This window comes from Canis lupus, chromosome 6 (genome assembly GCF_003254725.2).
Source record: "Canis lupus dingo isolate Sandy chromosome 6, ASM325472v2, whole genome shotgun sequence".
NCBI classification, from domain to species: Eukaryota; Metazoa; Chordata; class Mammalia; order Carnivora; family Canidae; genus Canis; species Canis lupus.
In genome coordinates, this window is record NC_064248.1 from 54,347,772 (window position 1) to 54,373,267 (window position 25,496).

General features: G+C 41.4%; 1 long non-coding RNA gene across 5 annotated transcripts in view; it reads left to right on the forward strand.

The window, feature by feature from the left end:
* Positions 1 to 25,496, forward strand: part of LOC112640828 (uncharacterized) — a 58,070-nt gene that overhangs the window by 10,221 nt on the left and 22,353 nt on the right. The window lies entirely within an intron of this gene.

Here is a 25,496-nt window from a genome sequence, read left to right on the forward strand (position 1 = left end):
TAATTAATGTTAGAAATAAGTTTCTGTTAAAAAAAAAAGAAAAGAAAAAAGAGATAGGTTTCTGTTGATGCAGTTGGTGGCTTTTCAATTAGCATGCATAATGGATGCTACCAATGCAGTTTCATTAGTAAGATTACTAGTGGTAAAGATGTGTAGACTTTAGAGTAGCTCCCTGCCCTTGCTTGAAAAGAATATAAAAAAACTAAGCAGTCCTGTAGTTCTTAGTGATGCAATCCTACACCCAGAATTGAATTCCAAAGATTCTAGTTGCTGGAGGTTTATAAGATTGATTGAAATCTGCTCCTAGAATATCATCATGCTTTTCTGAAACGATGATGCGATGTCACAAGCTGTAGCAGCCATGCCTTAACTATGAAGGATAAAAGCTAATATGTTCAGTGTATTAATTATCCAATACTGCTTCATGAAAGGGAGGTATAGACAAAATGACCTCCAAAGGCCGAGGGGGTTATAAGACTGAAGAATAAGGCTGACAAGTACAGCCTGGCAAGAAATGGTTTATTAAAGGGACTTACAGGTCTTGGCTGGTGGCAAGAGAAGATTTTTGCAACCTCACCTCCTATAAAATCTGTTTTGACCTGTTTTCATTGCCCTAAAGGCTGGGAGACCACCCAGAAGGAGAATGTTTGAGAATGATAGTCCTATCTCCAGCACAGATCAAGGATGTTATGCTCCAAGAGTGTACTTAAGGGTGTGGTTAAACAAAAAGGAAGGATGGTAGGGCTGGGGGTAGGGGTAGGGTGTGTGTGCTTAAAAAGGCTTCAGGTCATTGAGGGGTTATCATGGCAGATTTGTCCAAGATGGCATCAATCTGGTTCACATAAATACTCCCTAATAAATTACCCCAAAACGTAGTGGCTTAAAATAACAAAAGTCTTCCATGGTTTCTGTGATCTTGGAATTTGGGAAAGGTTCTGGATTAGGAGTTTCTCATGAGGTAATAAGAACATGTTGGCTGGAGGTATAGTTATTTGAAGGTTTGACTACAGCTGGAGGACCCACTTCCAAGATGGCTCACTCACATGGCTGGCAAATCGGTACTACCTGCTAGAGGGAGGGCTCGATTCCTCTCCATGTCAGCTGCTCCATGTGGCACAGGCTTCCTCACAATGTGTTGTCAGGGTTCCCAGGTAAGCATCCTGAAAGAGAGAGCCAAGTGGAAGCCATATCCTTTTTTGTAACCTGGCATCACATAGCATTACTTCCACCTTACTCTGTCGATTGGGATCAACAGTCTACAACTCCTACCTAGATTTGAGAGGAGAGAACATAGACCCCACCTCTTGGTAGGAGAAGTGTCAATCATATTGTATGAAGAGCATGTGTTGTAGAAGAAATATATAGGAGTGGCCGTCTTTGGGAAATATAATCTGCCACACTGTCCAAGTCTGCTGGAGTCGCCGTAACAAATACCATAGCCTGGGTGGTTCACACAACATATGTTTATTTCTCACATTCTGGAGGCTGGAGGTCCCAAATCAGGGTGCTAGAATGATCAAGTTCTTGGTGAGGACCATCTTTTTGGTCATCTTCATGTAGTCTTTCCTTGATAGGTGCACACAGAAAGAAAGATTCCCTCGTCTCCTCCTCTTTTTATAATGGCATTAATCCCATCATGAGCGCCTCACCCTCATCGCCTTATCTAATCCGAATAACCTCCCAAAAGTCTCACTTCCAAGTACCATGGCACTGGGGGTTATAGTTTCAACATAAGAAACATACATTACGTAAAGATGGTAAAGAGAAAAGATAGAAAACACTTAGGTCCTTGATACATTCATTGTGCTTCTGAAATAATCAACTTTGGAAACACTTCCAAAGATGTCTTATTTAATAAGATAGTACATTTTCTTCATGGATTTATTTGGTTATTCTATTATTATAGCTAAAAGGTATTTTACTTGGAATAAAAGCTAGAGCAGAAGATTGGGTTCAGATTTCCCCAAGGCTATTTAGATGATAGGACTCTAACCTGCAGAACATTTAATCTCATCCATTTATTCAACAGATGTTTATCAATGGTCTTCAACGTGCCAACCAGGTACTGTTTAAGATGCTAGGGATTCATTAGTGAGTAAAACAGACAGAAACCCCTGTCATCATGTAGCTAACATTCTATTACGTGTTCTGTGGTCTCTGTGTATATAAGGCTGGTGGTGTGGTGGGTAACAAGTGAGAAAACAGATAAATAATTAAAATGATGTGAGTGGTAAGGAGTGCTGGGAAGAAAGATGAAGCAGAGAAGGAGAATACCATGGCTGGGGACATCCCCATGCAAAAGGTGACATTGAGTAAAGACTTGAGGGAAGTAAGGGAGTGAACCATGTCTGAAGGCCCAGGTGGGAACAGAGGAGCAGTGGTCAGTGGATCTGGAGACTGAAGATAGTAAGAAATGAGGACAGAAAGCTCATGAGAGGTGGGAGGAAATTGTGTAGTGATATGGGAAGTGGTTTGAGCTTTTGATTAGAGTTAACATGATCTGACTTATTTTTAATAAGATCACTTTGGCTGCTGCGTTGAGAATCAGATCAAAGAGGGGTAAGGATGGAAGCAGGGAAGGTAGGTGGGAAGCTACTGGAAAGATTAGGAGCAATGGAGGTGCAAGAAGAGCTCAGATTTTTGATATGTTTTGTGAGCATTTCCTGACAGATTGGAAGAACGAATATGGGAGAAAGAGGGGTGGCAAGGATGACCCCATGGTTTGGGCCTGAACAGTGTTGACAATGCTATGGCTGCAAAAACAGCCATTGGACCTAAATGTTTAGTGGTGTAAACAACAGCAACATTGCTCACAAATCTGCAGTTTGGGCAGGGCTCTGAGGGAACAGCTTGCTTCTGCTCAATGTCAGTCAAGGCAGCTCCAATGTTGGGGGCTAGCTTCATCTGGGAGTTTGCCCACTTGCTTATGTGAGTTGATGCTGATTGTTGGCTAAGGTTGGGCCATCTACATGTGGCCTTTCCATATGGCTGCTTGGCTTCCTCACACCATGATGGCTGGGTTCCAAGGTTCCAGTTGTGAGTGGCTTCAGAGAGAGAGAGCTAGGTAGAACCTGTACCAAGTTATTTTTCCCCAAAAGCATTTTTAAAATTTTAATTCCGTTATAATTAACATACACTATTATATTAGTTTCAGATGTACAATATAGTGATTCAACAATTCTATGTTCCTCGGCGCTCATTGTGATAAGTGTACTCTCTTAATTCCCATCACCTATTTCACCCATCCCCACCCACCTCCCCTCTGCTAACCACCAGTTTGTTCTCTATAGTTAAGAGTCTGTTTTTTTTGGTTCATCTCTTTTTTTCTTTCTTTGTTTTGTTTCTTAAATTCTATGTAGGAATGAAATCAAATCATTGTCCTTCTCTGACTTATTTTGGTTAATATTATGTCCTGCAGATCCATCCATGTTGTTGCAAATGGAAAAATTTTATTCTTTTTACGGTTGAATAATATTCCATTGCATATATATATATATACCACATCTTCATCTAACGATAGACATTTGGGCTGCTTCCGTAATTTGGCTATTGTAAATAATGTTGCAATTAAACATAGGGCTGCATGTATCTTTTTGAATTAGTATTTTATATTCTTTGGGTAAATACCCAGTGGTGGAATTACTGGATCGTATGGCAATTCCTATTTTTAATTTTTTGAAGAACCTCCATACTGTCTTCCACAGTGGCTGCACCAGTTTACATTACCACCAACAGTACACAGGGGTTTCTTTTGCTCCACATCCTTGCCAACACTTGTTGTTTTTTTGTATTATTTATTTTAGCCATTCTGACAGGTATGAAGTGATTTCTTTGTGGCTTTGCTTTGCATTTGCTGATACTAAGTCCTGTAGAGCATCTTTTCATGTGTCTGTTGGCCATCTGGCTGTCTTCTTTGCAGAAATGTCTGTTCATGTCTTCTGCCCATTTTTTAATTTTTTTTTTTTGGCATTGAGTTGTGTAAGTTCTTTACATATTTTGGATACTAACCCCTTACTAGATATGTCATTTGCAAATATGTTCTCCCATTCAGTAGGTTGTCTTCTAGTTTTGTTAATTATTTTCTTTGCTGTGTGGAAGTTTTTTATTTTGATATAGTCCCAATAGTTTATTTTTGCTTTTGTATCCCTTGGAAGGCAGATCTAGAAAAATGTTGCTATGGCCAGAGAGATTACTGCTTCTGCTCTATTCCAGGATTATTATGGTTTCAGGTCTCACACTTAGGTCTTTCATCCATTTTAAATTTACTTTTGTGTATGATGTAAGAAAGTGGTCTAGTTTCACTGTTCTGCCTGTAGCTGTGCAGTTTTCCAATACTGTTTATTGAAGGGACTGTCTTTCTATTACATATTCTTGCCTCCTTTGCCAAAGATTAAGTGACCACAGAGTTTTATGGTTATCTCTGGCCTCTTTATTCTGTTCTATTGGTCTATGTGTCTATTTTTGTACCATTACCATATTGTTTTGATTATTGGAGCTTTTTCGTATATCTTGAAATCTGGGAATGTAATACCTCCAGTTTTGTTCTTTTTCAAGATTGATTTGTCTATTTGGGATATTTTGTGTTCCATACAAATTTTAAGATTATGTGTTCTAGTTCTGTGAAAAATGCTGTTGGTATTTTGTGTATCAAACTTTTGACATCATCATGGAAGTCTTGTGTCACTTCTGATACATGTTTTTCATCAAGGCAGTCATTTCTGCCAAGAGTTGGAGAAAAGGAAATAAACTCCATTTCTTCATGGGAGAGTGCAAGAGCACATGAGAGTGGATATATTATTGTGGGATTCTTGGAATATAAAATTTGCCACAGAAGAAATAGCTATCTACTGACATGAGGAAAACTACAGACTGAGAAGTTTGGAGTGGGGTGAGATCAGAAGCTGGTGTCAGGAGTTTGAGATAATTTTGACATGCCCATTGGACTTTCATATGGAGAAATCAGGCAGGCAGGTGGATATGTGAACTTAGAGGTCAGGGAGTACCATTAGGGTCTAGTTAATATTTAAAATCAGAAAGGCAGATACTATGGCCAAGGAAGTGAGTGTAGATAAAAAAGAATGTGACCCAAGCACTGAGTTCTGGGGCAGCCAGACATTTAGTAATAAGGGAAATGTGCAGGTAAGGCGAGACCAGGGAGATGGTTTGGTGCCCCAGAAGCCAGGTGAGAAAGATGCCGAAGGAGGAGGCAGTGAGCTCACCGTTGTTTTCAAAGTCTTGCAATTTATGATTCTGTGATGGTAAACACCTGAAAAGATATTATTAGTATTCCTACCTCAAGCTGTTAGGTTCTGTCAATCCAAATTTACTCCCATCTGCTGGACCAGAAGCTTCTGCAGGGCAAGGATATTAGCTTTAGTCACCTCTGGACCCTCTAAGGAATTATCATGGTGTTGCCCACACAACTGATTCTTAATAAGTGAGGGTGAACAAAAATTGACAACAAAGAGAGACCACAAGAGTTAAAATACCTTAAAAGGGCAGTCATAAGCTTGAGGAAATAGTTGGTTCTAATTATTTATGGTAGTTGTGTTCTATAAAGTTTCTGTGAACATTGAATTAGTAAACACTGAACCATTGCTCCTAGTGGAAATACGAGGTTAGATTCCTGCCAGCCTCTGGTCACAACAGTTGCCTCCACCCATCAATACACAACCTTGTTTTATGTATGTTTCTGCTTAAGGCACTTTATTATATACTGTTGATTCATCAACATTGAACTCATGGCCAGCAGCACTGTAACTCAGGCCTACGCAGAGCTTGTATAACACGTGTAATCTCCCCTAAGGCCCCTTCCAGCTTTGTGCTTAGGAGCACTAGCCAGCACTTCATCACATGCTTGGAGCCACTTTACACCATGAAATCACCAACAAAAGTCACTAAAATATGGAAAACATGACACTAAATAGACCATTAAAAAGGATGTTTGTTTGTAGAAAGAATGGAAACAAAAAGGTAGAGCACTCCTTTGTTCGAACTCAGCTGCCTTCCTTGGACCTCAGCTAGAAAGGAGTGCATTGAGTACTTCAACTTTTTGCTGTCTCTCATGACCCCAGAAGGACAGGGAGGATTGACTTGGGGATAACAGTTACATTCCAGCCAGTAGACATCTTTGCAGATATGGAATCTGTGAATCATGAAGATGAGTGGATCTAATTTGTCGTAATCTGAATGTAAAGAGCCAACGAACAAGGATCTGGGATGCCTGGTGGCTCAGTGGTTGTCTGCCATCGGCTCAGGTTGTGATCCCAGAATCCTAGGATTGAGTCCCACATCAGGTTCCCTTTGGGGAGCCTGTTTCTCCCCCTGCCTCTGCCTCTGCTCCTCTCTGTGTGTCTCTCATGAATAAACAAATGAAATCTTAAAAAACTAAACAAAAACAAAAAACAAGGATCTTCTAGCTTTTTCTCTGTACATCTATTTGAAAGGGATTGTAACTTCTGTATATTTTAACTTTCAAGATATCGTTATTTGGGGCTTAACGCCTTACACAAACAACTCAAATTATATAGTTTGATTTGAAATCAGATTTTATTACTTTAAAAATGGCTTGACGTTTCTGAGTCTCTTCACTTTGGTCCACATGTTCTTCCTATATTCCCATAAAGTGGATGGTCTGAGGAAGTTTTTCTATTCAGGCATCGAAGTCATGGAACAGAATAAGTTGGCATACTCATTTAACACTCTTGGGGAAGACAGGCTCCTCCAGAGAGAGACCGTGTTGCAGAGTCTACCTCTACCGTGGCTCACAGCCAGTAGAATCCCACCGTAGTACAAAGGTGTTTGCCTGTGTAGGCTTTTAATACTGAGTCCGTGGCAAAGTTCAGAAGTTCCCTGGAAGACTCAAAACCCCATGAATGGGCCAGGCAGTTGAAAGTTGGGAAAAGTACAAACTAAATAGTATTTATGGAGATTGAGCCAGATAGTACTGGCATTCCCAGGAGAGGCGATCACTTCTCTCCCAGAAGCTGCCGTGAGCTTCCCATGAAAGAAAAGTCAGATTTGGCTTGACAGGAGAAGATACCTTTGGTTTTATTTTATTTAATTCATTCATTCATTCACTCATTCACTCATTTTGGTTTTAATAAGCAATTTCCGAAATAGCTAAATTTAAGAAGAAAATGAAAAATAAAATGAACAGAAAAGTGAATTCCAAATTCCTTTAAAAATGCCCTTCTGATTTTTTCATGGAACACTTTTTTTTGTACAGCTAAGGAAAAGCGAACTCATCACCTTTTCTGGTATCCTCAAACTATTTGGTTTCTGATTCTTAAAAAAAGTTATTTAGCTCATAGAAGAGTGACATGGCTGGCTGCTCAAATACCCACTGGCTGCTCAGAGCTAGGGAACCTTCTGGGGAAGCTTAAGGGCAGAGCCGAGGACATGGCTCTGAGTCCAGTTCCTGTTGGAAGTTGCTGCAAAGCAAGTGCAGGATAACGTGGGGACTCTCTGGGAAACAGAGCAGCATCCACCTTGCCATTAAGATGATTGGCTTTCTTCCTCCTCCTCTTTCCTTAAAATGTTAAGTCCTCCCGCCAAGGTAATATCTGGGCTTGTGCAGAAGCAAGAAGTGAGGCAGAAAGCCAGCGCACTTGTTTTGCCTAGAGGTTAATCTTGAACTCTCAGAGGAGCACTTAATATCCTGTGGAAGCAACACCCTCCAAATACAGCAACCCTGTCATTCTGGGAGCCAGACTGCCATTGCTGAGCATGCCCAGTCACGAAAGATTTTGGAAAAGGCCTTTGAGGAAAAGGCAGTCCCAAAGTCCATCCACTCTCCTTGGGCCAGAGAGCCGGGCAGATTAAGGAGGAGGCAAGGTTTAAGCTTTAAAACTCCACTGGAATAAACTAGAAATGCGATGTCAGTTAACTAAGGGTTTCACTTCCAACTGTTCCCATGGAACTCAGAGGATCCTTAATGCCAACTTCACCATTGCCATTCTCCTCAGGGAAGCCTTCCTTTTTGTGATGTCTCCATGCAAGCGGTGGGCCACAGTGGCAGGGGACCTCAGACTCTCCACCACCTGAGTCCACATGGAGAGGTCACAGACAGCTGACCTGGGAAGCAGAGTAATGCACAGTTCCTAAGATGCTATTCCTTGGCAATGAGGGGGTCTGTTCTTTCTTCCTTCCTTTCTTTCTTTCTTTCTTTCTTTCTTTCTTTCTTTCTTTCTTTCTTTCTTTCTTTTTTTCTTTCTTTCTTTCTTTCTTTCTTTCTTTCTTTCTTTCTTCTTTCTTTCTTTCTTTTCTTTCTTTTCTTTCTTTCTTTCTTTCTTTCTTTCTTTCTTTCTTTCTTTCTTTCTTTTCTTTCTTTCTTTCTTTTCTTCCTTTCCTTGTTTTAGATTTTATTTATTCATGAGAGACACACAGAGAGAAGCAGAGACACAGGCAGAGGGAGAAGTAGGCTCCCTGTGGGGAGCCTGATGCAGGACTCAATCCCAGGACCCTGGGATCATGCCCTGAGCCAAAGGCAGACGTTCAACCACTGAGTCACCCAGGTATCCCGGTTCTTCTTCTTCTTCTTCTTTTTTTTTTTTTTATTACCTAAATGATATACCCTTTAATATGTCTCACTAAATGGTCTGGCTTAGAAAATTGCCCACCATAAGTATATGTAGCCATTTCTCATTTTGAATTATGAAGAAAGAAGTATACAATTTTCATTCACAGAAGTTTCTCACCTGTGCTCATGTTGAACAGATATGCTTTCAAGGAGAGCAACATTATTGACTGTCTTAGGAGGCCTGTTTCTGTCTGGCCCTCCTGGTCTGACTGTTACTGGGTTCCTTTACTATCCTCAATGGCTAGGGGTGGATGATCAGAAATAGCACGTCTGGTTTACAAAAGCCAAGCATTCCAGTGAGTGCTCTCTTGCTCTCAGGCTAGGGTAATCAACTATTATGCATTTTCCTGGACTCAGAGTGGTCAGTGCTAAACCCAGGAAAGTCCCTGGATGAGTTTGATCACTTTATTTCAGTGCGGAGGGAAGCCAGCAGAGTAAAGGATTTGTCAATGTGGGCTCAAGCTGATTGCCTGGGTTAGGACCACTCTCCACGATTTAACTTGCCATGTAACCATGCTCCACTTACCCTCCCTTCTCCTCAGTTTCACACCTAAACACTGGAAAAAAATAACATCTACCTTTTAGGGATGTTGTGAAGCCAAAATGAAATAATTATGCACATAGGAAGGGCTCATGAGTGCTGGCTATCATTGCTGTAATTATTACAATTTGAAGATACAAAAGAAGCAGTGAAGCCTGTGGGGAAAACAGCAACTGGTATACCTGATGTGAGCCCAGAGCTATCAAGAAATGGTCAAATAACATTCACGATGGCTTGAGGGGATGAGAGAGTGTTGGATTCTGTTCTTCCTTTTGGAAGTTGTTTATCAAAATGGATTTTACTTTGAAAAGTTTGAGTGCTTTATAGGGGCAAGTTTCCATTATCTGGAAAATCCAGACAGGTGGGTTTCTTGGAGAGGGGAGGCACAACTCTGCCATGCTCAAGGCTCTGCAGACCTCTAAGTGTCCTCGATGGGGCATCAGACAGCACAGGGGTGAAGGGAGCCTGTGGTTTGTCCCTCCCGGGGCATGGTATCAGGCTGCAGACCCTTGGCATATGCTGTGGAAAATCCTCCCACACTGGCACTGGGGCTCCAGACACATGTGTTTTAGATCAGTGTTAATAGAGTCGGCTTCTGAGGCTCTTACTTCCTGTCATTTGGTCTGCAGAATTTTTGCTGAGTCATTTGACCTCATGCATCTTCTGAAACGGTAATCACCCGACCAGAGGAAACTGTTGTGAGCACACAGCTTGTCGAAAACCTGATCCAACCAATATGCCTAGATCATATACTGCAGTGCCCTGCATTCAGTTAGGGTCCTGGAACTCACTGGGAGCAGTAGGGCCCAGCTTTGTCCACAAAGCATTGGCTTTCTAGCGGGAAGGACAGGTCCATGTCCTAGGACTATAAGCCAGACATTAAAAAGTTTTATAAGCAAAAACATAAACTATGTGACTGGGTAGCACAGAATAATTCATTCTGTCTGGGGAGAATTGCAAAGGAAGGCACACGGAGCTAGGCTTTGGAGACAAAGCAGAACATGCATGGACAAGACAGGACAGGAATATTTGGGCAGAGGGTGTGTAGAAGCCAGAAAACGTGTGCAGGTTCATGGCATCAGCTCGTGTACCCAGCATGTTGGACTGGACCACAGGAAGCACAAAAGGGGGTTTGGTGGGAGAGCAGTTGGGCCAGCTCATAGAGGACGGAGTGAATGCACGACTGCAGAGTCAACACCTGCTTCCACATGAAGAGGAAAGGCTTTGGGGCCAGGGAGTGGTAGGATCACAGCAAGGGCGCCTCAGAAGAATGCCTTGGTCAAGGAGGGAGTCTGTGGGCAGTTATACGTAAAGGGCAGGAAGACAGGACAGGGCAGGGGGCTTAGTCATGTATGCAGGTAAGAGTTGATGAGGCCTGAACTTTGGAAGTCACAGAGAGAATGTAAAGAAGGGAAGGGAAGACACTAAACGAAACTCTGGGAGGCAGAAAGAGAGGACTGATCTCCATTTGTCTACGTCTGAGCTCCACTGTGGGAACTGAGCGGGGAGGGGCAGCAGGTTGTGCAGCTGAGGGGAAGGGGGTTGGTTAACCTAGAGAAAGGGCTGGTCCACACTTTAGTGATAGCTCATCTGTACATGAGAGACACCGGGCACAACTGTTTCCTGATCTCCTCCAAAAAAGGCTCAAGTTAAGATCTGGAGGGTATAGAGGAGATATGAAGAAAGAATATGCAAATGGGGAAAGAGAGGCAGAGAGCAGGAAGTGTTTTATATTCAGGATGGTTTTGTTTCTGAGCCTCGATCTCTGCGTCACTTCCTGAACATGGGAAGACATGCTTCCCTTCATCTCCCTTACTGGAAGCCATCTCAGTCCCTCCTTGGTCAGCAGTTTCCTCTTTGAACAGAAAAGTCAGCATCACTGTTACTTAAGGGAAAACCAAAAAGCCCTGGATATGAATTCACCTTTGGAAATAGCTGTGCAAAATTCCTTTGTGAATTTAAAATCAGTATATGGGACATAACAGGTATAATGGGGTTTGTGATGGTATTAACCATCAAAATCAAATCTCCTGAAGCGACTCATGACGGAATGCCACTTCAAAGCAGCTTTGGCGGGAAAAGGGGCATATTGTGAGATTATGGGGGCATCTGCACTCACCCAAGACAGGGAGTCACTGAGAGTCACTGAATGCCAAGAGCTCCATTCAGTCCTGGCTTCTGCTTCTCCCAAATCGGTGGTCTTCTCTCTGCCTGCAGGTTGACCATCACCAGCTCAACCACCACATAGCACCTGAATGACCTGTGTATAGGTTACAGACAAAGCCAGTTCATGTCTATCTTAATTCCAATTTCCTGGGGACTCCGTTCCACCTGGGTCAATAATCTACGTAGCTCAAGAATAGCTGCTGAAAGGCATGCACTGCTGGGCAGAGCAGGCGCAGTTCTCAGGCCAAAGGGTCACGGGCTAGACAGCCACCACCTGAAGTCCCTTTAAAAATCATGACAGGTCAAAACACTAATCTTGCCTGAGTCTGTGGCAGGTAGGGTGTTTAAAATGCTGAGACCAGGAATATGTTAATGAAGATAAAGAACTTCTAGCACAAAATCACTGAGAAAAGTCACCATCTAGAGTGGTAGAATCATATGATGCAATCAAGTTATCTATTAATGAGGTCACCCATGAAAACACTGACCAGTCTTTGGCATTCTTGAAACTTTGGAAGAGTCAACCAGTCATTACTCTTCTGTGAACACACAGGAGCTGCCACTTCTGAAGCTTCTTCAACCATCAGGTTGTGGCAGCTTTGTTTTAATCATGTCACTTCCCTTCTCAGAAGTCGTATGTATTTCTATTTCGTCATCTTAAGCTTTTTGTCAAGAGCTTCAAGGCCCATACCATCACATCACACCACATTCCATCCTAACCCATTCCTTTTCATTCTTGTTGCTCATCTCATGTCGTATGGAGTTTCGGTGGTTTTACCTCTAGGTGGGCTATAGTGTACATTCCTCTGTCTCACCCCTGAAGATTCTGATTCTGGGCCACAGGAGTCTGTATCTATATACACACATGCATATATATATACATATACATATTTATACAAACACATATATACATATTTTTAAAGATTTATTTACTGAGAGAGAGAGCACAAGTGAGCATGTATATATGGGGTGGAGGGAGGGGCAGAAGGAGAGGGAGAGAGAGAATCCTAAGCAGGCTCCACACACAGCATGGAGCCAACACAGGACTCCATATCATGACCCCAAAATTATGACCTGAGCTGAAACCAAGAATCAGCCACTTAACTGGTACCCCTGTATGTTTTTCAAAACTGTATTTATTTTTATACTTAAAAATGTATTTATAAAAATATACAGCCACCCAGGTGCCCCTGCATATGTTTTATATTTTTTAAAAAATATATTCTATATATATAAAATACTTACATATTTTACATATACATTTATATTAAAATTATTTTAAAAATACATATTTAGATATATATTTTAAAAAGCTTTATTGAGGTATAATTGGCATACAATAAGCTATTCATATTTAAATGTACATTTTGATAAGTTTTAACATATGCATATGCCTGTGAAACTATCACCAAAATCAAGATGGTGAACATATCCATCAACCTCCCAAACTTTCCTCATGCTCCTTTGTCACCCCCACCTCCTGCCTTTCCCTTTTGCCCTGACCCCCTGGCCTTCTATCTCCAGGCAACATGCAGTTGTGAGAAAAAAAAACAAGAGAGTGGAAGCATGAGCAGGGGGAGAGGCAGAGGGAAAGGAATCCTCAAGCAGACTCCCTGCTGAGTGTGGAGCCTGATGCAAGGTCTGATCCCCCTGACCCTGAGATCAGAACCTGAGATGAAACCAAGAATGAGTTAGACACTCAACTGACTGAGCCACCAAGATGCCCCTGCATGTTTAATTTTATAAAATGCTTCCAAACTGTTTTGCAGATTGGCTGCACTAATTTACATTCCCATCAGCAATATATGATCCAGTTTTACCAAATCTTTGCCAGTATTTAGTATTGTATTTATTTTTTATTTTAACCATTCTGATAGGAGTATGGTGATATCTCATTGTTGTTTTAATTTGCATTTCTCTAACAGCATTTAATTTGAATATCTTTCAGATGTACTTACTTTCCATTGATAGCTTCTTCAGTGAATTCATATCTTTGTCTTCTACCTATATTGATCTTTTTTTTTTTATTGTTGAGCTTTCTGAGTTTTTTTTTAATATATTCTAAATGTTAGTCCTAATCTTTTGTTGGATATATGGTTTGTAAATGTTTTTCTAACCCTGTAGCTTGCCTTATTGTTCTCTTGAGTCTTTGATAGAGAAAAAAAAAAAAAAAACAACTTTAATTTTGATAAAGCCCCATTTATCAGTCTTTTATAGATTAACTTCTGGTGTCAAATCTAAGGACTCCTTGTCTGGCTTTAAAAGGAGATTTTCTTCTTCTTTTTTTTTTTTCCCTAAAAAATTTATAGTCTTATTTTTTACATTTAAGTTTATAATCTATTTTGAGTTAATTTTTGTGTAAGGGTTAAGGTATAAATCAAGTTTTATTAAAAAAATTTTTTTTTTGCCTATGCATATCCAATCGCTCTAGCAATATTTGTTGAAAAGGTGATCTTTACTTCCTTTGAGTTGCTTTTGGACAATTGTCAAAAATCAGTTGGGCATATTGTGTGAATCTATTTCTTGGTTCTCTGTTCTGTTTGATTCCTCTATGTGTCTACTCTTCTGCCAGAAATCCATGCTGTTTTGATTACTTTAAATGTATAGTAGGTCTTAATATTGGGCAAAGTGATTCTTGCCACTTGTCTATTAGGATTATTTTTAGCTATTCTAGAGTGTTTGCGTTTCCTTATAAATTTTAAAATAAGCTTGTACATATCTACAAAAATTTTTGCTAAGATTTTTATAGAAGTTACATTAAACCTACCTCAACATCATAAAGGTCATGCTTGAAAAACACATTGTTAATATCATATTCAATGGCAGAGTCAGGTACAAGGCAAGGATGTCCACTCTTACCACTTTGATGCAACTTAGTACTAGAAGTCTTAGTCACAGCAGTCAGACAACAAAAAGAAATAAAAGGCTTTCAAATTACTGAGGAAGAAGTAAAGCTTTCACTATTTGCTGATGACATGATACTATATATAGAAAGCCCAAAAGTTCTACCAAAAAACTACTAGAACCAATCACTGAATTCAGTAAGGTCCCAGGACACAACATCAGTATACAGAAATCTGTTGCATTTCTATGCATTAATAATGAAATGGCAGAATGAGAAATTGAGAAAACAATCGAATTTTCAATTGCACCAAAAGTAATTAAATACCTGGAAATAAACTTAATCAAGAAGGTAAAAGACCTGTATTCTGAAAACTATAAAACACTGATGAAAGGAATTGAACACAACACAAACAAATGGAAAGGCATTCCATGCTCATGGATTGAAAGAACAAATACTGTTAAACTGTCTATACTACCCAATGCAACCTAGATATTTAATGCAATCTCTATCAAAATACCAATGGCATTTTTCATAGAATTAGAACAAATAATCCTAGAATTTAAATGGAACAAAAAACCCTGAATAACCAAAATAATCTTGAAAAAGAACAAAACTGGAGGTATTAAAATCCCAGATTTCAAGATATACTACAAATCTGTAGTAATCAAAACAGTAAGGCACTGACACAGAAATAGATACATAGATCAATGGAACAGAATAGAGAGCCCAGAAATATGCCCATGAATATATGGTCAAGTAATCTTTGGCAAAGGAGGCAAGAATATGCAGTGGGAAAAAGACAGTCTCTTCAACAAATGGTGTTGGAAAACTGCACAACTACATGCAAAAGTGTGAAACTGGACCACTTTCTTCTATCATCCACAAAAGCAAACTCAAAATGGGTTAAAGATCTAAATGTAAGACCTGAAACCGTAAAAATCCTGGAAGGGAGCACAAGCAGTAATTTCTCTGACTTAGGCCATAGAAACATTTTTCTAGAGATGTCTCCTGAAGCAAATGAAACAAAAGCAAAAATAAACTATTGGGACTACATCAAAATAAAAGGCTTCTGCACAGCAAAGGAAACAATCAACAAAATTACTTTTTTTTTTCAGTTGTCTGTTGCCTTTAATTAATCTCTAAATAGAGAACATATCCTTCTATGATTATAATACAGAAATGTCTATGAACAAAATACATAACTTTTTTGATATATGCCTAGGAAAGGATGGTGTCAGCCAAGTTCATCCAAAGGCATTAAGTAGCAGCATCTATGTAGCCAGGCCGTGGTCAGTGTTTGGGGACAGAGGTAAATATCCGCAATCCGTGCATCCCTTTGATTTCTTCTTTTACTGCCTGATTGACGATTTGATGCTGTTGGACGGTTCTTTTCTCCTTAAATTCTTCTGACTCGATCTGGATTTCATACATCGCCCCACAGCCTCCTTTGCTGTTGTCGCCCCAAACAGTTGATTGTTTCCTTTGCTGTGCAGAAGCCTTTTATTTTGATGTAGTCCCAATAGTTTATTTTTGCTTTTGTTTCATTTGCTTCAGGAGACATCTCTAGAAAAATGACATATCTGATAAGGGGTTAATATGCAAAACATATAAAGAACTTATACAACTCAACACCAGAAAAACAAATAACTCAATTAAAAAATAGGCAGAAGACATGAACAGACATTTCTCCAAAGACAGCCAGATAGCCAACAGAACAAAAGCAGTCTTGTTGAGCAGAAAAAGATGCTCAACAGGACTCATTATCAGGGAAATGCAAATCAAAACCACAATGAGATATCACCTCATATCTCCCAGAATAGCTAAAATCAAAAACACAAGAAACAAGTGTTAGTGAAGATGTGGAACAAAAGAAATCCTTGTGTACTGTTGTTGGTGGAAATGCAAACTGGTGCAGCCACTGTGGAAAAACAGTACGGGACTTCTTCAAAAAATTAAAAATAGGAATTACCATATGGTCCAGTAATTCCACTACTGGGTATTTACCCAAAAAATACAAAAACACTAATTCAAAAAGATACTTACTTCTATGTTTATTGCAGCATTATTTACAACAGCCAAATTATGAAAACAGCCCAAGTATCGACAAACGAATGGGTAAAGAGGTGGTATATATATATGTACAATGAAATATTACTCAATGATAAAAAGAATGAAATCTTGCCACTTCCAACAACACGGATGGCTCTAGAAAGTGTAATGCTAAGTGAGATAAGTCAGTCAGAGAAAGACAAATACCATATGATTTTACTCATATGTGCAATTTAAGAAACAAAACAAATGAACAAAGAAAAAAAGAGACAAACCAAAAAACACTCTTAACTATAGAGAACAAACTGGTGATTATCAGAGGGGAGGTGAGTGGCGGGAATGAGTGAAATAGGTGAAGAGGATTAAAAGAACACTTATCTTAATGAGCACTGAGTAATGTACAGAATTGCTGAATCATTATATTGTAGACCTGAAGCTAATGTAGCACTATATGGTATTATACTGGGATTAAAATTAAAAGAAGAAATTACATTAAACCTATAGATTAATTTGGAGAGAAATAATATCTTTATGTTGAGCCTTCTAATCCATGAACAGGATTGTCTTTCTATTTGTTCAGGTTTTCCTTAATTTCTTACATTAGCATTTTGCAATTTTCAGCATACATATACTATACATTGTTTTGCTCAGTGCATATGTATTTCATTTTCTTTAAAGTGATTATAAATGATATTGTGGTTTTAATTTTGGTGTTCATAGAAATGTGATTGTTTTGTGTTTATCTCGTATCCTGTCTTCATGAACTCACTTATAAATTATAAGAGGTAGGGGTGCGTGGGTGGCTCAGTTGGTTAAGCATCTGCTTCTGGCTCAGGTCATGATCTCAGGGTCCTGGGATTGAGCCTGGAATCAGGCTCCTTGCTCAGTGCAGAGTCTGCTTCTCCCTTCTCCCTCTGCCTTCCCCCCTCTGCTCATGATCTGTCTCCATCTCTCTCTCAAATAAACTTTAAAAATCTTAAAAATTTTTTTTTTAATTTAAGGGGTATTTTTTGTTAATTCGTTGGGATCTTCTGTGTAGATAATCATATCATCTGCAAATAAAGACAGTTTTATTTTTTCCTTTCCAACCTATATGCTTTTCTTTTTTCTTTAGTGTTGTGGTTAGGATTTCCAATATTATGTTAAGGAAGAGTGATGAGAACAGATAACCTTCCTGTTTTCACTCTTAGAAAGAATTCATCCTTTCACCTAGTTAGTATGATGTTGGCTTTAGGTTTTTCACAGATGCTCCATATCAAGCTGAGGAAGATCCAGTCCATTCCTGGTTTGATGTGAATTTTTATTAGGAAAGGTTGTTGAGTTTTGTCAAATGCTTTTTCTGTATTAGTTGAGTTGATCATATAATTTTTCTTTTGTAGTCTGTTAATATGAAGAATTACATTGATTACTATTATTATTATGTTAAACTATCCTGCAGAGCTGTGTTAGACTCCATTTGGTCATAGTCAATTGTTTGGTTTTGTTTGTAATATGTTGTTAGTTTTGATTTGTTAAATTTTAGTTAAGATTTTTTGCATCTATGTGTCTGCAGAAAATCATCTTGCACCAGGTAGCTGAGGTTAGAGAGGCACTCAGACTCAGTGTTAGCAAGACTGGCCCTCCAGCTGGAATTGTGCAAAGACAAAATGGCCTTCTTTGAAGGATAATCATGTCCTGTCATAGGAGCTTTTTAAGCTCTGGTTTAATGACCACTTGATGGGAATGTTGTGGAGGAAATTCAGATGTCAAGTAGTGGGAGTATGACTGCACAGCCTTACAATTCCATTCCAGCCGGGAAGCATGTGATTTCATGAACTCCATTACCCTGATTCCCAGTGCTCCAGCATTTCCTGTCTGCAGTTGGGAGGCGGTTGGGCTTGCCTCACCACCTGCGGTCTTGGTCTAGTGCTCTAGGGCTCCTCGGGGGGTGGGGCTGCCAGCTGCCTGCTACCCAGGAAGGCAAGATGCCCCAGGGCCTCATATAGTCATAGACCCTTGAGATAAGCCGATGCTCTGTGCATCTTGTGCCAGATAACACTACCCCACTCCAAACCCCAACCCCCGGGGGCTCTTTATTACCATGACCCTCAGGTCACTGTGGCTTGAGTCCTGCAAGGCTAGAACAGGACAAACTGGAGCAGGACAGACTGTTTTGTAAGTATTTCTCAGTCTGCCCAAGTTTGTACTTCCTTTAAAAGACCTTTCAGTCCCCACCGCCTTCTTTTCATTAACTTGAAAACAGCAAATCGTATTTTGCCAAGAAAGAAAAAAAATGCCTCATGCAGAGGATTTCTTCTCAACTTGTTCCTTAGTAAACACTGTTTCTGAGTGCACTTCTAAGCTGGCCCACACTGGATCTACCAATAGCACTCACAGCACTTGAGAAGGTAGATTTGGAACTTGCAGCCTTGATTTGAAAACTGTTCTGTCTTTACTTCTGTTGTAGTTCATGCTTGATTTTGTGTGTGTGTGTGTCTGTGGAGGGGGTTTACTTTTTGTTTTGTTTTGTTTTGTTTTGCTTCGTTTCGTTTCGTTTTGTTTTGTTTAGAGAAGGAGACAGACAGTGTGGTTGGGCAGAGGGAGAGAGAGAATCTTAAGTGGCTCCATATCCAGCGCAGAGCCCAATGTGGGGCTTGATCTCATGACCCTGAGAACATGACCTGAGCCAAAAGCAAGAGTCAGACACTTAACTGACTGAGCCACCCAGGCACCCTTGTTGTATTTCAGACCAGGAAGTTAGAGATGTTTGTGGTATGTGTGTAGTCAAGGGCAGGCACATCAATTGTTTTGCCAGGTGGAAAAATAGAATGTCAACTGTCATGACAAAAAGGAGCTTGTGGACAAGCAGACTCCTGTCTTACGTTGAATAAACTCAAATCCAAACACTTTAATGTGATATGAAATATACTCATGGAGATCTAGTTCCCAACTTTCTCTCTGTTTCCTCTCCTGCTCACACTCCTATCCTTTCCTCAATAATCTGCCAAGTTCTTGCCTTTAGCACTGCTGCTTACACGTCTCCAGGGATCCTGGTTGAAGGAGTAAATATTGTAGGATGGATTTTTCATTAACCTATTAGTACTAAGCAGGAATTGCTTTATCACAGGGTGTAGCAGAGAACCTAAATTCTAGAGAGGAGATAGAATGGGACCTAACACAGGTAAATTTGGGTGACTAGGGGAGGTGACGCAAAGGACCTGTTGTGGGCAGAGCCTAGAAAAGGGGTCAGGGCAGTGAGTGACAGCTGTAAGGATCATATGCAACTGTGAATATGGCAGCAAACGTGCAATATTTTTTAAGATTTTATTTATTTATCTGACAGAGAGAGAATGCATAATAGCAGGCAGAGGGACAGGGAGAAGCAGGCTCCCCACTGAGCAGAGAACCTGATTTGGGGCTCAATCCCAGGACCCTGGGATCATGGCCTGGGCCAAAGACAGACACTTAACTGCTTAACCAACTGAGCTATCCAGGTGCCCCAAAAGCATGCATTTTGTGCCTTATCCCATTCAAGGGCGTTTCTAGGATGGGTACTTGGATTACCCTCCCAGAGCCCCAAGAGCAGCACAGCAAAGTCTTCTCCAGGGGCTGCCTACTGGAGAAGCAGAAGAACCACAGAGGCAAAACCTGCTGGTCTCCGGGTATGGCTGGGCTCATTTCCAGGATCTCTGCAAAGGCTTTGGAATGGCAAGAAAGGTACTGTGCTTAGATGCAGATGACTTGCATCCAGGCCCAGCTCAGCCATGTGCCAGCCGAGAGAGCTTGGGCTGGCCTCAATCTTCCCATCCATCAGATGACGTCAGGCATCTTCATCTTCCTGCTGGGTGACCTCACACACTGCTGTTACAGCATCTACTGCTAATACACCAGTGTCTCCCAAATTCCAATCACCAAGCCAGTCCCCTCCTGAGCCCTAAACCCAAATTCCCCAAACATCTCCATTTGGGATTCATAGACCCCCAGAGTGTAGCATGCCCCACTGACACACTCACCTTTCTTTCCAAACCTGCTCCTCTTCCTGATTGCATTGAGGTCAGTGACACTGTCATCTACCCTTGCGCCCCAAAACAAAGCTAGATGTTTGCCCTAGCTTCTCCTTTACCTCCCACATTCAGTCACAAGCTCCATACAGCCCTCTTAAATGTTTCTGGAATCCAATCCTGCTCTCTATCCTCATTGCCACTGCTCTGGGTTGAAATCACCGCGCCTCCCTCCGGGGCCGATGCAGTGCCCGAGTCTATCTCACCCGTAACTCCCGTGTCCTCCTGCATGATTGCTCTTTCTGAATTGCCAAGCTCTTGGGCCTCTGTACTTAACACCCTTAGTGATCACCTATTTATTTCCAATGGGCAAAAATCTAAGCTCCTTCACAAGTCCTAGTTCCTCTCTTGACTCATTTCCTGCCCATTTTCCCTCCCCAACTTCATGCTCTACCTCTCACCATGCTCACCTACTCAGAGTGCCACAAATGGGCAAGACTTTCTCTTTTATAATTTGAATGGTTTTCTCCCTTGCCTAGTATTCCTTTGACCCCATTTTTGCCCTGCCTCTACTGAGATTCATATTCTTCCTCCAGAAACCACCCTAGTCCACCAAAACAGGCTGTCTCAAGGCTCCCTCCTCCTCTCATGTAAGCTATCATACCGAGTGGTGACAGTGACATTGTCTCTTCCTTAGGGGTCTCTGAGCTCCTCAAGTGTGGGCAGTATGCCTCAGTCCCTCTGTATCCCAGTACCTGGCACAGTGCTAAGCCCTCCATTAGTGCTTGCTGAATGAGTGGATGAGTGAATGAATGAATGAATGAGTCTTGTCACCACACATGGTACTTGTGAGAATTCAATGATGACATGTGAAAACACTTTGCAGGCTGTAAATGTGTTAAGGATAATTTTGAGAATCAAAGGATTTAGGGAGGAAAGAAACATGTGAGGCAGGACAGTGAAATGAGAACAAGGTGGAGCCGTGATGCCCTAGGAGTCCGGAGAGTACCAGGACAGTTCTGAACACAGCTCAGATGGCCTGGATGGCCCATGGGCCAGTGAGAGGAGATGAGCCCCTTGAGAAACCAGTCTGGGTCACATGTGCTTGGGGCGGACCACACTGTATAGCTCTGGCTCCTCATGTAGCGCACCAGTCCTTCAGTTCGGTGCTCGGGCAGTGAGCAAACACATTTCTAGCTTGGAACCAGAGTCTCCTTATGTTCACATGACACTTCATTAGGGAGACCATGCAGACTTCTGGAAGAATAAACTCAGTCTTTATTAAAGACATGGACTAGATTTTGATGGCATTTTGGCTAAGGCCTTGGAATGCCCATGTTCTCCTTGCCAAAGATACCTCTTCTCTGAGGGGAGAGAGTGAGAGAGAGAGTGAGAGAGAGCACATGATAGCAAATAGGAAGCACAGTACTGCTATTTCTGTGGGCTGTGCACAGTACCCACTTACTCCCCTGCCTACCCCCACTCCCTGGCCCCAAAGCACAGCGTTGGAGACACTGAACTAGAACATATCATTAGAACTTGCCCCACTGAGGTGGGGCCTCCGTTTCACCCTAGTAACAAATACAGATCTCAGGTTCTCTGCACTCCCTGGGCTAGAGAGACATAAGAACAGAGACAGACAGAGGGGGCCAGGCCTCCATGTGGGGGTGGAGTGGGGATGAGGTATTGGCTGGTCATGGACATGTGGATGTTTCCATCTCCCAGAAACGTTATCAGAACTTGCCCAATGACCTTAGTGGTGCAATCATATTGGCAGCGGCATTATCTTGAGGAAGAACAAAAAGGATGTGGACAAGGATCATTTCTTCTTCTTACAGCCTCTGTGGAGTATATGAGAGTCCCCACATATCCAGGAAAGCAGTTAGATAACGCATTATTAATTAGTTAACCATAAGTGTTTCTTCAATACTGTCACGGGCCAAATTGCGTCCTTCCCCAAATCCGTATGTTGAAGCCCTAACCCCCAATGTGACTTTATTTGGAGATAGGACTTTTAAGAAAGTAGTTAAGGTCAAAAGAGGTCAGGAAGGTGAGGCACAAATCAGAGAGGACTAGTGTCCTTAGAAGAGAAAGACAGAAGAGGAAGACGAAGTTCTGTAAGCCAAAAAGAGAGTCCTCACCCAAACCCACCTCTGCCAGCACCGTGATCTTGGACTCTGAGCCTCCCATGAGCCTTCAAGAGCTGTGAGAAAATGCATGTCTGCTGTTTAAGCGCCCCTGGCCTGTGGATTCTGTTATGGTGGCCCCAGTAGACAGATACAAACACCTACTGTGTGCAAAGCCCTTTGCCTTTGTGGGTTGCAACTGAGGATCCCTGGAAGGAAGTGGGATTTTTCCTGTCTGACTCCCATTCTTTGAGTCTCCTTAGGTAGGATTTCTTCTTGTCACAGTATGATTGAAGATAAAATTGAAGCCTTGCTAGAAGTTTTGAGAGAAACTACCACTCGACCTTCATTAAAGGCCATTCCCTCTGGCTCCTCTTTCTCTCTCCTAAATTCAGAAGTTTGTGTACCCATGAGATAAGTGGGAGGAAGATCATTTTCAATGCCTTGAGGTATGGGCTTTCTGCCATAGACAGACTCACACTCCTGCGGCCCCCTGCCAGGCTTGGAGGGAGAATGTAGGTTCTGAAGTCCCCAGATCTTCCCAGTATGCTGCATAAGTGTATTAAAATTCCTGGTCTTACTTAAAAATAAAAATCCTAAGAGACACATCCATCATTTCAAGTTTTCTCAGGATTATCATGACTTTTTCTTTTCAGAAGGGGTTCGATGCTTTCCCCAAATAAAGAACTTCGTTCAGAGAGTTATTGAAATTAAATACCATCATGATTCTAAGCTGTAGGGGGTAGAGAGAGTTCAGCTGATATAAACCAAGGTGAGGGCTGGGTTACTGACAAAAGTGGACATTGGTGTCTGTCACTGTGAACCTCAGCTGCAGGAATGGTGCCACTCACAGAGCCTTCCATCTCACACTGATGTCCTGCTGGGAAGTGGCATACAGGGCAGGAGTGCCAGCCTGGCATGTTCCAGAGGACTTTTATGGGCAAGCAGAAGTGGCTCCAACCTCAAGTCCTTCATAGAACAACACCGAGAACAGAGAGTCAGGATTCAGGGAGGTGACAAGATGGAAACCTGCCTTCAGGAGAGAATATCACGATGTGGTGCATCCTTTTCTCTTCGCCCTTAATTTCTCAACAACGTCAGGAAAAAAGGAACAGGAAGAAAAATTGAGAAAGGAGAATGTCCAGCTCTTTTAATTAATAGCTCTACTTTGGGGATTAATAATTCATAAAGAACAATGAATTACTACTCACAAAGGTTAAAGGCTCATGAGCAGCACAGCAGCGTGTCTTGGCAACCTAAAGTTGGGTCCGGGTAAGGAGCTGAAGCAGAACATCTGCTGGGCCTGAATGATGTCTAGAACCACTCATTGTGTAAACAGGCTCTTCATAGAACAAGTTTAAATGACCGATCAGATATGAGAACAACTCAACCCCACTAAAAGTTGTAGAAAGGCAAGTGGAAGATGATATGTATATTTGCCTCCCAGATGAAGTTTACAATGTTTAATAGTACTACTCCAGGTTTTAGTTCCAAGTGAAGTGGGCCCATCTAGATCTTTCCCTCCCACTCAGACACCTATTGAAAGATGTGTACAAGGGGATAAATTCAGTGGCACACAGAGCAGCAGGTAGGCATGTCAGCAGAGTTTTTGATGGTTTTCCAGAAAATGGAAAGCAAATGGGATTGAATTGTCAAATAAACCACAGAAGGGGAAGCCAGGATGCTTGAAAGGATGGTACTGTGAGAGAGTTGGACTCCTGGAAGGAGAGCCGTCTCCCTGGGGGATCCGGAAGGGATGTCAAGCCCTGAGTTGACAGATTGGTTAAATAGGAATGGAGTGCAGGCTGGCTCTCAGGATGACCATGTGCAGGGTGATTTGTGCAGCAGCTGAGCCGGTTGCCCACCCTCACTCCCACCACTTCCCTGCCATGGGTGCAGAGTCACCAGCCGTGTACTGGTCACCTTCAGAGATGACTGTGCTCTTTAGGGGAATTTAACAGTTGGCCTGGGAGGAGGTCTAGGGCTCTTTGAGTGAGGCTGGCCCCTCCAGAGTGAGGCTGTCCTTGTGTTGGCCCTGAGGAGGGGGCATGCAGTCAGCCTGATTTCTACCCCTATATCTACAGTGAGCCGTGCAAGTCCATATGCTCTACCTTTTAACATATACTTGTAAATGTGAGTGGATATACCAAAGACAGCCAGAGTTTATGAAAACTAAACACTTCAATAGAAGGGCTAAAAAGTAAAGTTGAGGAAGTATTCCAGAATATAGACCAAAAAGACAGTGATGAAAAATATGAGGGATAAGTTAAAAGACATGTAGGATCAAGTCAAGATGTCTAACACTTATCTGGTAGGAATTCCAGAAAGAACAAAGAACATGAAGGGGAAAAATTATTATTTTTAATTTAATTTAATTTATTTATTTATGAGACACACAGAGGCAGAGACACAGGCAGAAGGAGAAGCAGGCCCCTTGCGGGGAGCCCAATGTGGGACTCAATCCCAGAACTCCGGAATCACACCCTGAGCCAAAGGCAGATGCTCAACTGCTGAGCCACTCAGGCATCCCAAGGGGAAAAATTATTAAAATAAAAGCAAAGAGTTTTCAAATTAGAAGGAGTTGTTGAGGATTGAGCAAACAAAAAATTTTAAAAGAACCCATACATGTTGTGATAAAATTTAGAACATGAAATGCAAACAGGAGATTTTCAATGTTTCCAGGGAGTAAAGATAGAGTACCATAAAAGAATAAGAATTAACATGTCCATGGTCTTGTTGTCAGTAACTTTGGATGCCAGAAGAGTAACCTAGTGGAACAATGCCTTTGAGTGCTGAAGGAATGTGATTTTTTAAATCTAGAATTATCAATTCAACCGAACTTTACCAAATATCAGGGCACATAAAGAGTTTTTCAGAACCATACTACTGAATCTTTCAGTTAATATTTACACAATTACAATGTTACAAAAACTAACAATTGATTTTTATTAATTTATTTTTAAGATTTTATTTATTTACTCATGAAAGACAAAGAGAGAGAGAGAGAAGGCAGAGACACAGGCAGAGGGAGAAGCAGGCTCCATGCAGGAAGCCTGATGTGGGACTTGATCCCGGGTCTCCTGGATCACAACCTGGGCTGAAGGCGGCGCTAAACCACTGAGCCACCTGGGCTGCCCACAATTGATTTTTAATTCTCAGAATGCCTATAGGCAAAGATTCAAACATTTATGCACTGTCTGCCTTCAGC